Source organism: Centruroides sculpturatus, unplaced genomic scaffold (genome assembly GCF_000671375.1).
Source record: "Centruroides sculpturatus isolate CEXI.00-Female unplaced genomic scaffold, Cexi_2.0 scaffold681, whole genome shotgun sequence".
NCBI lineage: Eukaryota > Metazoa > Arthropoda > Arachnida > Scorpiones > Buthidae > Centruroides > Centruroides sculpturatus.
The window spans coordinates 394,968-410,829 of record NW_019385004.1 but is presented as its reverse complement, the minus strand read 5'-3'; positions in this window follow the sequence as shown (position 1 = coordinate 410,829).

Below are 15,862 nucleotides of genomic sequence, written 5' to 3'. Positions count from 1 at the left end.
GCAATTTTTTATGTCATATCTAAACAAATTGTTTAAATTGTATTTTAATTCAGTCCATTTTTAATTCTATAGTATGTATGCGTACATTTTTTAGATTATAAAGAGAAGAGAAGAGGGGGGGAAATAAAAAAAAATAAAAAATAAAAAGGTTTGCCAAAACCAGAGAAAATTTTATAATAATTTCACGAGAAGCTACCACCTGGTGTATACATTAATCAAAGAGTAAAATAACATTACAATTCGTTGACTTTATACTTTCAAACCATTAATGGCAAGCATGGTTGGGAAAGTGTTCATCTTTCAATTCAATTTTCTTGCAAGCATCAAACGTTAAGCGAAAAGCTTTCTGTTAAATCTACTTAGGGATTTCCTGCATTTGTTTGTTATAACATTTCCTTCATGTAAAGTATTGATATTAAGAATATTTTACTGAACAGATTTTTCCATCCCCTTTAATAAATTATTTTACTTTTATTTTGAACCGCCTGACATCTGTTACATTCGCATCCAAGCAATTTTAATATTTATTAATTTGTATCGAAATAACTTACCTGTTGATGTAAATTTTTAACATTTTAATCATTTATTTCAATCGTTTTTATTATTATTAATGTTTATATCAGTGAAAAACTGTTAACGAATTAATTTTTGACGCTTTGTGGGAAGATTTTGCGACTTTTTTTTTTCCAATGTTAATTCTCAATGTTATATAATTTTAAGGAGAAATAGGAATCTATATAAATATAAGATATCACTTAACTATTTTTGATTTTTAATTTTATTTACGCTAAATTTTGTTTTATTTTTTAATAAAGAAGGCTTGAAAAAGTGCGAATGTTATAAGATAAATTCTGTTTCTTAATATAGAGTAACAATTAGGTTATATTTAGGCCTATACTCTTCATAAAATATAATTTTAATATAAGATTTTAATGAAAAAACTTCGAAAATAATTCATTTGTCTATCTATTATTTCAGTTATCTTTATAAAACTTATCCTAAACCTTTTCTTGATTATTAAAAATTATTAATTTAAAAATTACTGCTTAAACTTCTTCTTATCATTATAAAAAGACTAAATCTAATATTATTTAATTATTCTTTATAAATTTAAATATTATTTGAAGAATGGCAGTAGAAAGAAAGAGAGTGGAAATAAAATTATTAGAAAAGAGAAAGTGTCCAGTTGTGTTCTATTGGGGTTGACGGATTCGAAGCCCACTAAGTGATGGCTTGTATCGATTCTCTGTCCAGAACATCCCCTGTTTTCATCACCCCTATGGAGGCAGACCCTGCCACTTTTCCACTTCCCGTCTGGCACAACTACATCCGGCAAAGTTTGCTATGAGGTGTTGCTAGAACTTTGCTGACGCGAGTCACTTCTTTTGTTACATATAGTATTTCGATTCTCTTCTTTATATCCTCCATTTTTCTTATAGAAAAGTTTAGTTAAATGCACGCTTGTAAAATAAAAATAATCATTACATAATTTTCAGTGTTTTATTAACTTTTTATAACCGTATATAGTTTGATTTTACAACAATTTTTAAGCGTTTTATTTTATGTGAAATAGTGTGTTAACGACTTTGGCTCGGTTGTCTTTAGTCGCTCAAGAACTAAACAACTGTTGTCTGTCATTCAGCTAACGACAACTTAGGCAGAAGCTGGAGAATGTAGACAATGTCGGCGACTATTGCAGGATCTCTTTTCCTGGCAAGTATTCGTTAAAGATGCCGTACAAAACTCCTGACAGCTTAGTTAGGCTTCTTCTAGAAAAAGGAAGACTGATGTGTATCTAGAACTAGTTCGTTATTTCTTTTTTCTATTTTACTTTCCGGCTCCATATATCAAGTCCACAAATACCAAAAGTTTCATTTTCGCCGATTAATTTCTTTTATGTATGATGTTAACATTTTTAAACTAGACAAAAAGCGAGTTAATTCTTTTCTTGTCTATCACCGTCTTACTTGATGACCTAAATATCTCAATTTTCTTCTTTTTTATTACGCTAAACAACATATATTCTCTTTGGAAAATTTCCCAAAATATTGCTAAATTTTATTTTATTTGAATTTTTTCTCTTATCTGAGTACATTTCAAGTACTAGACTATTAATCAGAAGCATTTAAATCAGATTATAGATAAAATAGCAAAGCTTTACCTAATCTCAAAGGTGACTTTAGAGGATATGAATTTTTTATTAAAGGCAAACTTCTATTCGATAATTCTTTATTTATAACTCTTTTATAATTTTAAATATTTATAGCTCTTTTCTCTATGATATTATCAAATTATATTAGACGATCGATAAAATATGTTTCCTTTATCCATTCTAAAACTCATAAATCTAAAAAAGCTTGTCACTAATAGTTCATTGAAAAAAGTTTCATGCTGTATCATGCGACTTCGACTGTAAAAATTCTTATTAATAAATAAAATTTTTGAATATTTTGGAGTAATATTTTATAAAAATTACCTTATAATTTTTAAAATTTAGCTCACGAAGCTTAAGGAAACTTTATCATATAGCTTCTGTATTAAGAACATCGTATCGCTATATTAGGCCTATTGTAAAGGCCTGTATTAAAAGACCTACATATTTCTTATAGTGATTTATATACATAATAAAGGTAAAGCTATAAAATTATCATTAATATCATTCGAGTCGTTTAAGAATTGCTTTGGTATTTTCCTAACTCTAGTCTTTTTAGTCTAGTCTAGTCTGTATAGACAAAGTTTAAGCAAGACTTGAATCGGTAAATTCTCTTCCAATATCTTAGTAGGGGGTCTTAGGAAATCGTCCTTCCAATCTAAGAACCTATGACGTCATAAAGGCTCCTGAAAATAGAGAAAAGACGGACAAGCAAAGCGGGAGAATAAAGAACGGACCATTAACCGTGTTTACAGCGAACCAGTGAAATTACCTACTGGAATAGGAGACTATGATGGATATCTAGTAAATGTGGTAGAATCTTTTCGTTATACAGGACATAAACAGTCGAATTTTGTACATTCATCTTTCCCCGAAACGGAGGGAAACCTCCAAATTAAGTGAAGAGAAAGAGAGGAACAGGATCGAATTTGTTTATAGTACACATCAAAATTGAGGGCATTTTCCAGAAATTTTATAACATTTTTAAAAATATTAATAAGAATAAAAGAAAATATTGTAAAAAGTTACAAAATTCCTGCTATCTTTAGCTGAATAGACATAATTTGAATGCTCTTTACTAAGTTGCATCATAGAAACTACTGATAAAAGCCTTACATGTGTACTATTTATGGATTTAATTGCAGTTTTTGAATTTTTAAAACGGTTTGCGATGAAATAAATCGTTATCATAGCAAACTTTAAAATTATTGGATTAAGATTTCTGAATTTATTACCGTTTAATTACATGCGAATGTAGGATATTTATACAGAAGTTGTGGGATAAATAAATGACCAAGTTGCGTCAATATTCAGGCCACCGGTGGCCCTGAATATATAGAGGATTTTACGTGTTGTAATATTTATAATATTTATGTAAAACCGAGGAAGAATTTTCTTTTTAGAAGTTGCATTTTACAGCGTGGAGATAACTGGATTAAGCAGTCGAGGCACAAAGATTGATGAGCATCCTGACAAATATTTATTGCGAACCATCTCCCTTCGATGTAAGGGTGTTAGATGGCAAAGGATGAATGGGCTCTAATTCACTCGTCGATGGCACTGGCGGTCACTGTTGGTCGAGTAGCTTAATCTCTGTTTCTGATCAGTGAGCTCGTCCAGGAAGAATGTTAAACAGAAATGGAGATTCTCCACATTTCAATATGACAAGTTTGAGCGGAGTAATCTCCGAAGATTATTTAAAAGTTCTTAATTTAAAGCTATTTATAATGTCTTATCGATATTAAGATTTGAAAGAGATATACACCAATTCTATACTTTATATAATCGAATAACCAAACAGGCATCTTTTGTTTAATTTTTTTAACGAGAATAAAATAAGTATTTTGATATAAATTTATTAAATTACTATTATAAAATCCTTAAAATTTCCAGATATTAACATATGGATAAGCTTATAAAAGTATATTTAGATTAATGACATTAAATCTAAGAAGATTTTTTTTCCTTTAATTTATGAAAGACACAGGAAAGTTATGAAATATTAAATAAGTTAAAAAAATAACATAAAATATATTGAGTTTATATTTACAAACATTAAGTATATTAACATGAAATATCATTTTTTAAACAATAAAAAAATGCAAGAAAAATTATTCTTGTTCCTTCAAATTAACCTTTTAATCTGCATCTGTTTTGCAAAACGGAGTTAAGTACACATTAAACGGCATCTCTCTAAACGATTTCTCTCAATTAGCATGTCACATGACTAAACCGATATATCCTCGTCTTCCCCATAAAAATTGCTCTTTGAATAGCTTTATTTTTTTTTATTTTCCTCCCTCCGACATTCTTTACTTGTTGAATGTTTGTCTAATGCGATTACGTTTCGCGTTTTTTTTACCCCTCCTTTCCTCTTTCTCACATCATTTTCCATTTAATATTTTGTAGAAATTTTTTTTATTCATCGGAAAATATCTCTCGTATCAACGAGCAATTCAGTTGTTAATAAAGAGAATGGAGACTTGTGCAAATATTCAAGTTATGAGATGAGCATAGACAAGTGCTATTTTGAAATCTTTAATCTGTACAGAGAGACAACTCAAGATACACTCGACAATTTCCTAAGAGGTTTTGTCATCTTGTTCTCATTAACAATTTTAAATTGAGAAGAAGAAGAATATATACGTGACTGTATAATGAATAAGAACTGTAACTACTGATGTATATAAGGAGAAGATACGTGAGTTAACATTACAGTCCAATTTGTCTATATAAATGCTACTTCAAACTACAAATTTCTGTACAATAAATTTGACATGATCAATATTATGAGTCTCGGATTGGATGTATTAAGGTTCTTTATTACTAAAGTTAAATACATTTTCTAATATCAGATCATTGAATTCTTGAATTTTTTGGAATAATTTTTAAGTTTTTTGTCTTTATATTCTCCTTTAGCGTTTCGAAATTATCACTTCTTCGAATGGAATGGCATTAAGGTTGTAAATAGAATTATAAAATAATTTTTTCAAATAATAATATTTTTATACATTTCTTGATATTATAGGTTTGAAAATGGATAACTTAGTAAGTGATTATAATGAAGTAAATTATAATTTAATTGAAATAAAATTATTTAGTGAAGAATTTATGAAAAACTTGTTTACTTTCTCAGACTAATAGGATTTTATTATAACAATACTGTTCTTTTTTCTGTAAATTATTTATTATTATTTTTATTTAAAAACTCTAGAAATATTTCTGAAATTAAAATAAATTCATAGGTCTGTAGCATTAAAAGTTGATTTTTAATTCATCAAGGAATTATAAGACTAAATAACATAAAAAATTCTTTATTTTTAAATAAAAATGATAAAGAAATATATATTTTTAAATAAATTCGTCTTCTATTCGGTATTAATTTTTTGAACAGATTTTCATTACAAAATGCTGTAAAAACTATAATATTAACGTTAATCTTTACTTTTTAACCAGCAAGGCATTTGTCTAGTGAGTTAGAAAAATAATTGTGAATTTCATAACCAAAAAATCCTTTAGTTTCGCTTAAAAACTTAATGTATTTGGTAATAAATAAAAAGATAAAGCGAATAACCTGTTGTTTAGAAGAATTTTAAATTTATACTAGCAAATCTCCAAGTCGGTGCTTAAATGCCACCTTGCACTCGTCAAGTGCGTTATTGTTCAGCAATAAAATTTAATAGACATAACTCCATATTATTGAACAATACTGATGGAATTTCATGTTGTAAAACAGAAAGTTTAACTCTCTTTTAATCTTGTATATTTGCGATCATAAATTTTCAATGGCTTCTGTTTTTCGCGGCTTAGAAGTTCTTTAAGTTAGCACCTGTCGACGAATACCTTCTTGGCAGTTAATTAACAACATGGAGAAGAGTACTTTACGACCTCTTCGTAGCTCAATACAGTCTTATTAAAATATGTATTTTTCTGCCTCATCTCTTCGTTAGCTCTTATTAAAATTTCAAGATAACTAAACCCGGGATAGATAGCCGATTCGAACTTAGTATTTAGAAGGTTGGCTAATTAACTAACTAAAGCATCTCGAGTCGTAAAATATATATTGGATCATAAAAATATCTTATATTTATTGGACAATTAAATATTTGATTATTACCTTAAGAGAGTGACAAATCACTGGACTACTAATTCCAAATTAGAGGGATTATTAAGTACAAAAATGTTAAATATTATTGAGGCTGTAAAATAGATCGCTTTCAGTAATTAGAGATACTTTGGTATTATAATGTTGATTAGTGTCTTACCTCTACACTTATATTATAAAACGTTCGAGTAATAAATAATTTAAAATATTTTCTTAGAAAGTTTGCAATAAAACATTAGAAACGTATCTTTACTACAATAATGAGCTTTGCAAGATTCGGAACGAGCCTTTTCTAAACTAATAAGCTTATAGTTTAAACTATTGGAGCTCGAAATCGGACTTAGAGAAACTAAGTTTAATAATCCTCACTTTAATAAGCTTAAGGCCTAGAAAGATTTCTGATAATCTATATTCGCGATAAGGCGTTTACTCTGTTTAAATGGCAACGAAATGATGTCGAACCACTCTAATTTATAGCAATTAATAATCAAGATTTAATAAAGAAATTAAATAGTTAATTATTTATAAAAGAAAGTGTGAAAAGTTAGACAATATACCAATTAAACGAGGCCTTTAATCATGCTGTCACCTTTAGCTCTTTGCTCGTCAGAAGAGGGTGCATTACATATCCTCTAGCAATACGATATAAGTGAAACGATAAAAGCGGCAACGGTTTATGCCCTTTTAGCGATTGCCATAAAGTCAGAGCTTTACCCTCATTGTGTTTACACTAGCGACTAGGAACTTCCTTTACTTCTTTTTTTTTATTTCATCTTTTATTGTGGGATATTTCTACTCCAGAGATGGCTACATGCAACAATTACTTTGAGTGCTGATTCTTCTGGAAATGTTTCCAATCTCAGTTTTTAACTCGAATAATCAAAGCATTTTCAAATAAGTTATTAACAGGTCATACGAAGAACGTTAAGCAATTAAACACCCAGATCTTTATATATCATCTTAAACTTGTTTGAAGCAGACTAGGCTTTAATATGTAAGAAATTAAGGACGATCGTCAGTTTTTCCTTTTTTTTTCGCTTTTAATGTAGATCGAAAACCGCTGAGACGGCAATAAAGATGGCAAGTGGCCAACATAAATTTCAGAAAGAGCAAGTGGCCTTGGTTCATATGGTTTTACGTAATAATCGTTTAATATATGCTGCACAGTACAATCTACAAACGGTATGCATTTCAATTAAATATAAAACTTGGAAGTTGCTTGTAGCGAAGAGCCGTTTGGCCATTAGTCTGTTTGGTTCAATGATTACGTGTAAAAGATTCTGTCTCTAAACGCTACTTATCGATGGCGGACAAATAAAACTGCCATTAGGGTGGTTATTTAAAGAGCCTTCAAGTCAGCTATTCACTCGAGACTGCCGCTGCTCCGTTGCTAATTGTGCACATATGATGATACTACCTTTATTTTCGCTTTTAAAAAAAAAGCAATTCTTTATTGTAAATCTTCATTATTTTCCCCTAAAATTTATCTCTTTTTAAACTTTTACACAAAAATTTTTATTTAATATAGACGTCACTAAATTATATTATGTTAAATTTGGTCTTGCTAAAAAGTCTCCAACATGCTTTAAGTGCATTATCATATGCGTTCATTTACACGTTCGTTTGACATATATAATAAAGGAGTAACAGGTAAATTTTGACACGATAAAGTACTTTGCATCGGCGGCATAAAGTTATTTAAATTATTTTTATGAGAGTTTTCTTTCGTTTAGTTTTGTGTTCTTTAAAACAAATTAACACGCAAAAATTTTTTATCTTTAAATTTTTGTTTATGTTATTTATTATTTGTAAAGTGTGCGTTAACAATCTTTAAAATGAAATCTCTGATATATTATCCCCATTATGGACTATTCGTATTTTCTGTAGAGTAGATGTCACGAACGTGAAGAATCGTGTTTCGGCACGCAATTGGGGGAAAGTAAAAAAAACCAATTTGGTCAAGTCACCCGTTACGATTGTTTTTCCTTGTAATGAGATTGCAATTCGTTTCAAAATAATTTATCCTCTGTGTTATTGTAAAATAATCATAATTACTTCATTAGATAGAAGCAAACAGAATTCATTTTTTAAAATTTTTTTTAAGTGAGAAATTTCGAACAACTTAACATTACTCTTAACGCAGATTTGCTATAAACAAATTTTTTCCATTAAATTCAAAGCTAACAATGAAGAGAATAATATAAATCTATCCCTCAATAAGCTCTCGAGGAGTTAAGATATAATTAAATTTCTCCTTATCTCAAGTTCATAAAGATGAATTTTTTAAAGCTCGAGCTTTAGTTATTAACTGTCTATATTTGAAGAGTCGAATGTCTAGCAAATTATTTTCATTCCTGGAAAAGAATATACCTAGTAGAAAGAGGAGGAAAAGGCATCATTATTAATCCTGCCAGAGAATACATCCTCCGTTTCTGTGACAATGAACCACGGCTGTCTAGATCGATGTCAACCTCTGCACATTCTTAGCCATTGTCAGCAGATTTACGAGGGCATAGTCGGAATGTTTGGCCCTCCAATCACCACAATCCATTCTCGTCCATCGTCAATAAACCGCTTCTACTGTGCCAATCACGTGATTTTTTTTGTCTCCAACAACTTTTGAAAGTATTCTGTTGTTTGCGTCTCTATAGGCCAACTTATGAATCTTATAAATAATTCTGTAATTCGATCACAATTGAGTAAATCCAATGATCGGAATTAAGTAGATCTACCATGAAAGAATTTCATATCATAAGTTTAACTTCATTGTTTGATTTTAACGTTTACAAAGAGAATTTTATAATGAATTTTATCTTTATTAAGATTTCTTAATAATTTATTTATTTTTATTTCTTTAAATATGAAGAAAAATTGAATTTCTAAACATCAACCCTGTTGTATTAGGTAGTATATATTCTGTATATATATAGCCTACATACATTGAAACATCGTTTAGAATTCTCAAATATAGTTATCTAAACTTTACTATCATCTGCATTCTAATAACGAATTCCATTTGCAGTAAGTTTAATCCTATAGGCCACCGATACTTTAGCCTAATTGTCATTCAGTAGACAGTTTGACGCGTGACCCGGATGTCACCAAATACGACGTCTAAGTAATGTTTAAATCGCTATTCTCAGCCGTTTTATAAGATAACAGACTTTGACAAAATTATAAATCATTAATTTTTCAATATTTTATAATTGACATTAAAATATAAGATAATGTCATCAAGATTTCGTTTTGTTTCTTTCATTTCTCGATATTTATGTTCTTTATGAGGCGCTATAATTTCGATGTTTTGAATAAATAACTTGTTAAAACTTTGTACAGAAACTAAAATTTTATGATTCTCCTTTGACTTTATTCTAGAAAACTTTCGGCTAATTTGGAAAATGTCTGATAGGAATTAAAATGTATCTAGAGATGTTCTTAGGACATTATACTCTTGGGACGAACTCTCAGATTTGAAAATTAGCAATTAGATCGCTTCAAAATGGCTTATACGGTAACTTAGTTTCTTTAAAAAATTTATTAATTATCAACAGAAAAATAATTGTTCGAATTTTATAACTTTACACATTGCAGCTTCTTTTGTATTTCTTCAGTTTACACGTTTTTAATATTGTTTTTTTTTATATACACAAATCTTGTTAAGTTGTTAATTTATGTTTTATGGAATAAATTAAATAGCGATAACAAATCGAGATTTCTCATTTCTCTTTAATATACAATCTGAATTTTGTCATCATTCATAAAGTAATAACATCACCTTTTAATTAAGCTCAGACATGGAATGGAAACACAAAAGCCGCCTGCAAGATACACATAGAGTCTGTCAACTAAGGCACAGAAGGGGACTTTCGACGACCTCCATTAGACAGATGGTAGCGGTTAACAGAAGACTATTCCCTGAGCAGTGTAAGCATCGGTCGATGGTATCGCCCAGTAATCTCTTAAGCCCACTAAGCAGGCTCTAGTTGTGCTGAGCCATACGACAAAAGTGGACTGGCAAACGAAACTCAATGTTGAGCCATTAACCAAGTCACGTGATGATTCTACTCTAGATGGTGAGAGGATGTGGCAAAGTGTGTGTGTGGAGAGAATAGGAATTTTTATTCTTCCCTATTTTGGAAATTGTCTTCTTGGAAAGCTTAATGCCTTCTGGATGCAATTAAACTAAAATTGTTCGCTTCGAAATTTTTCTACATTTTTTGTTAAGTCTTTTCTAGTAAAGCAACTCTTTTAATTTCCTACATTTTCATTCACTAAAGATAATAAAACTTCTTCGTAACTCCACTTAAAACACCAATAAAATATCTACATATCTTTGTTTCTCATAAAAATAATAAACTAGCTCAACACCCTTCTCATAAAGCCGACTAACCATATCGTATCTTCATTATTTCTACAGATAGAATGCATATAAACGTAAAAATATAAACGAATTACTGTTTCCGAATCATTCTTTATCACATTATTATGCCCGCCAAGTCCTATGTAATTTTATATTTTGAGAAATCATCGCACTCAGATTGAAAGTCTTCAACATTTCAAGCTATCAAAATTTCTCATCTTTAACAGTCGCTATCACGTATCTACAGTAAATTATTTTCCAAAAATCAATTATAGTTAATAACTTTTAAAAAATATTTTCCTTTTAATTCATTCTTGGTATCTGCGATCGCCAATAGCATCTTTTGACCTTTTCGTCTTACTTGTCAGACGTTTAATCAAGAATTGTTGATAAACTTGACTTGTTCTGTATCTCAAAAGTGTCATTCCTCTTCTAATTATCCTTACAATTACAGAAAGATAGGAGTTCAACCAATATAAACAGAGCGAGGGAGAAACATGGCATAGATATTCTGTTTCTTAGAACTGTTTACATTATAAAAATCGCAAATTTCGGTTGTGACTCAATAGGCATTCAATCAATCAATTTAAACTTGTAGAATAAACTTTCGTTTAATTAACAGATTAAAAATTATATTATTGAAACGAACATTATTCTACACTTTAAAATAACGGATTCAATTTCTATTGGTGAATTTGAAATTTGAAATAACGGATTCTATTTAATTTCTTCTGATCAATTTGAATTTATTCTATAATTTAAAATTACGAATTCTATAACTGTCTTTAAATGACTTTTATTAATTTTTTTCCTCTTAAAAAATAAATCATTTGAAATTATTTTTGAAATTATTTGAAAATTTAATATAAAATAAAATTAAAAAAAAATATATTATGTTGATAATTACCATACTTGAGGTTGGTTAGATAACCTATAAAAGAAGCGGAACTACGCTATAAAAGTGAAGCTTATAGCAGAATTAAAGTCTAAAACTATAAAAGGATAATAGCATTTCTTAACAACGTAATGATCTTTAGAATAGGGTAATTTATTCCTAAAAGTCCTTCTAAATAATTTTTAGGATATGTCACTAGAGAAACATTAAATTAGAAATTAAATACCCCAATTGATTATTAATTTATTGATATTCTTTCAATAAATGAATAGTAAATTATATATTTTTTGCTTTTTGGTATTAACAAATTAATATTTGGCACATTATGGAAAATGGATATTTTCTTTTTATTGAATAAAATTATGCTTATGCTTATTCTTAAGGAGTTAACAGCTTAGAAAATGCTGAAAGAATCTTCAAAATCATATTAAGAAAACTGCAAGAGACACTTTTTTGGTCCACGATGGGATTTCACGCTGAGAATGACCCAATAAAGAAATACGAGAGGGACGAATCGATATTTCTTTCCCTTCTAAACGATTTCATTTTTACTCCACCCAAAAATATTACTCGAAATTCACCAATTTGTAATCTATCCAATTGAGAATATCTTAAGCAAAAAATGTACAGAGAATCTTTCCAATTCTTACACATTTTATATACAGAAAATTGGAGGAGAATAAATTGTATCGATAGATTTAGCCATGCGTTATGTGTATATATATATATATGGAGGTAGGTTTCGAGTTGCCATTAAATATTCCAAAAAAGTTTGAAGATATCAAATCAGAAACGCCATCTAGCGACGACTACTTTTACCAGGATGAAGAGATCATAGCTTTAAAGCGGAAACAAGCCAACGACAGTCACTCAGCAGGGAACACCGTTGCTTCCAGGTGAGAAAATTCGATTGAATAGCAGCAGCAAGTCTTTTTCCTTTACTTCTATCCTAGGTTCCCGCGAGAATCTCTTACCAACTACTCCATACTTTACAAGGCAGATTCGACCAATGCTCTCTCTTTTTCCAGCACGAGTATCTTTTTTCCTCTACAGAAGGCAACGTATTTACATTCGTCGAGTCGCTAGAATCTCTCCCTATCGGTTTAGCATTTTCCGTCTTGTATAACGGTAAGTGTTTCCGGCAGGAAGCTGTCGATATTCCCGCTATTTCAGTCGACACACATGGCTGGATGGTATCGATCCTTTACTTCTACCACCAGAAGTGTCCTGTGACAGCAGTTGATTTGTCCGTGGGGTTGAATGGGGGTTGGAAATCCTATCGTTTCGCCCTACAGCGCGTAGTGTAGTGTAACGTGGAAATTGCTTTTTCAACATCAACGAAAATCTCCCGGGGAAGGTAGAGACGAGGTATTTGGATGTTCCGCCTTGCTAGCCTCACAGATTCGGAGGCACCGACTTAACTATGGGAGGTACGCTATCATAAATCAGTAATAGATTCTCTTCCCAATAGATGTCGGATCTCTCTCTTGCACACACTCGTCACAGATCGATTAAATTGTCGACCGCAATGCGAAAGTCGTCATGTTAACAATTTGTTAAGTCTGGATGTTAAGGTGGAGTCTACCATCCAGTTAAAAATATTTTTGTCTTTCTTTCTTTCCTTTACACGCTCTAGTCCAGCCAATTTTTAAACATATTAACTTTTTACATTAAAATCGGAAAATAAATTTCTCAAAATCGAATAGTTTAACGTAAAAATAATTGTTTTGTAAACATGTCTTTTAACTTGTAACTGAAACTAACAATTATTTTAAATAAAGTATTTACAAAATAGCTTACAAGTAACCATTGCGAACATTAAACTAGTGATTTTTCGCATGGTTAAATAGAGCTAATTATAAGAGAAACATAAAATTTCTTTATTTTATTTATTTTTTTTTTATTACTTTTACAGATAATAAACGAAGAAAATTATACAAATTATAATTTAATTCGACTTCCCATACTAATTTATAAGAATTAATGAGATTAGTTAGTTTACTCGGGATTTTTCCTATCAGAAAAGATTACTTCAATTTTCTAATAATTAACTAGAAATTAGATCTATATAAATATGTTTATTGTTTGTAAAACTTTTAACAATAATTTTATTTAAATTTGCAGTCTAATTTTGTTATTAGTTAGTTGATAAGAAATTGGAAGTGAAGATTATTCTTTAATTTAATAAATGGTAACAATAAGGAAAAGGTTCGTGTTAAAAGTTTATTTTATTAATTTTAACTTTATTTTGTCTTTTGTTTATAGATAAGACGAAATTGAATATCTTAAACAAGCCTACTAAATTACTATGACATTAGATAAATTATAGCCTACAAAGAGGAGATAGGCCTATAGGGCCTATCATTTATATATAATAATTGATATTTTAGCGCAGATATATCTAATTTATAAGTTTATAAATTAAAAATTTGAATAATTTTGAGTGTCTTAAAGGTCACAAACAGAAAAATTTCAAAGTGATTAACTTTTTAAATCATTCTCTACACTATTTTAACAATTTATTTATTATTAACCACTTCAAATATATAATAAAATAGATTTAGATGAAAGAAAAAATAATAATTCCAATCAACAAATTTTCCAATGCAGAAATGAATGCGAAGAGCTTTTTACAATACAATAAATCTTAGGCACGCTTTTTTATTTACTAGTAGAAAAAAAATTCAGTATTCAGATTAAAAAACGGAAAAAAAGAATTAAAAAAGAAGAAGAACGGTGCATCTCCTTAAATGTTTTCTCGCCCATTTCCATAACGAGAGAGAAATTTCTGCGACGCTTTGTAGAGAAAACGTCAAAGGATTTACAACATGCTTTAGACATAGATGCTATGTAATTGCCATAGAGATTACAGCAAGACTTGCTTCGCTCCGTTTATCCTCGATAGCAGCCACAGAGTGCCATTGTATCTGCATTCAGCAGCATTCGATCGATTCTCCTATTTAACAGCTTTGTTCTGAGGACATGAGACACAATCAGCTTACCGCACGGCCGCCGGGAGTGACGGAGTATTTGCTCGGGATTACTCTGCCTTGTTTAGTAACACATCTTATTGTGCTTCCTGAAAAATTTTACATTCTCTTCATTATAATAAGCCTACCCAGGTTAGATTCTAACAATTGTCAAATGTCTTAGTTTTCAAGCATGTAGCAGACACTATTCATTCTGACTAAGTGCAGTCGAGTAAGTAGTTCTGCTATCTCTTAGAGCAAATTATCCAAGAAAAAAGATGCAATATATATTATTCATTGAAAATTTTAACCAAAAATTCTAAATTTTGATTTTTTTTCCTTTGATAAAAAGATTTATAGCTTTACATCTTTTATCATTTTTCATTTAAGTGTTGTGACTTTAACATTTTTAAAAACTTTTTCTTACTTCGTATGGAATAAAAGGTATAAGATCTAACAATAAATATAGACTATTATAAAATATTTTTAAAAAACTTTTACAGGCTTCTATTTAACAATATAGGCCTAAATAATAACTAACTAAATACTTTTTAAACTTTACTCGAATCGATAATGTTTTTCCGATATTTTCCTCAATCTTCTGTAAATAATTTAATTGATTCAATTGAATATCCAGCAAGACAAGTCTGAATGTCTATTCTAGTTAAGTCATTGACACTTTTTTCCCCTCCTCCTCCTCCTCCTCCTCCTCCTCCTCTCTCTCAATCTATCTCTAATCTCTTACATTAAAATTATAAATAATACCAATTAAACTTAACAACTTTAAATAATAATTTATTAGACATTTAAATAATTATTCAACTTTTTTTTGAATCTAAAAGAAACGTTAAAATGTTCATTATTCATTTAATTTTTATAAATAAATTTAAGTAAAGGATGTTATATTTTAAATAAAACGATTGAAACTTTAATTTAATAAAGGTTTTATTATTTAAAAAAAAGTCATATTTAGAAGAATCGAAGTTATCCAAATCACTCAAGTTACTTTTGTTTCCGGATATTAGCAGAAATGTCTTTATTGCAGATGTATTGATCTATTCTTATTCCACTTCTGTAATTGCTTGGTAATGCTCGAATATGGATGGAACCTTTTGGCAAACTGTGATGACAGCTGACACTAAACCTTGTATTACGATTCACTGATTCTCCGTTTAACTAGAATTGTTGTCACGAATTGCAAACAAACATCTTTCGTTACAATTTTTACATCATTTTTATCATTTTAAAACGCTTATTTAAATCTTCCCCTTTTCTTAATACTCTTCTTTATGTAATATTTGCTTTAAAAATGCAAATAAAATCCAAGATAATGCTGTTTAATTTCAAAATAAACTCGATTTAAATTCCATTTTTTTTCTTT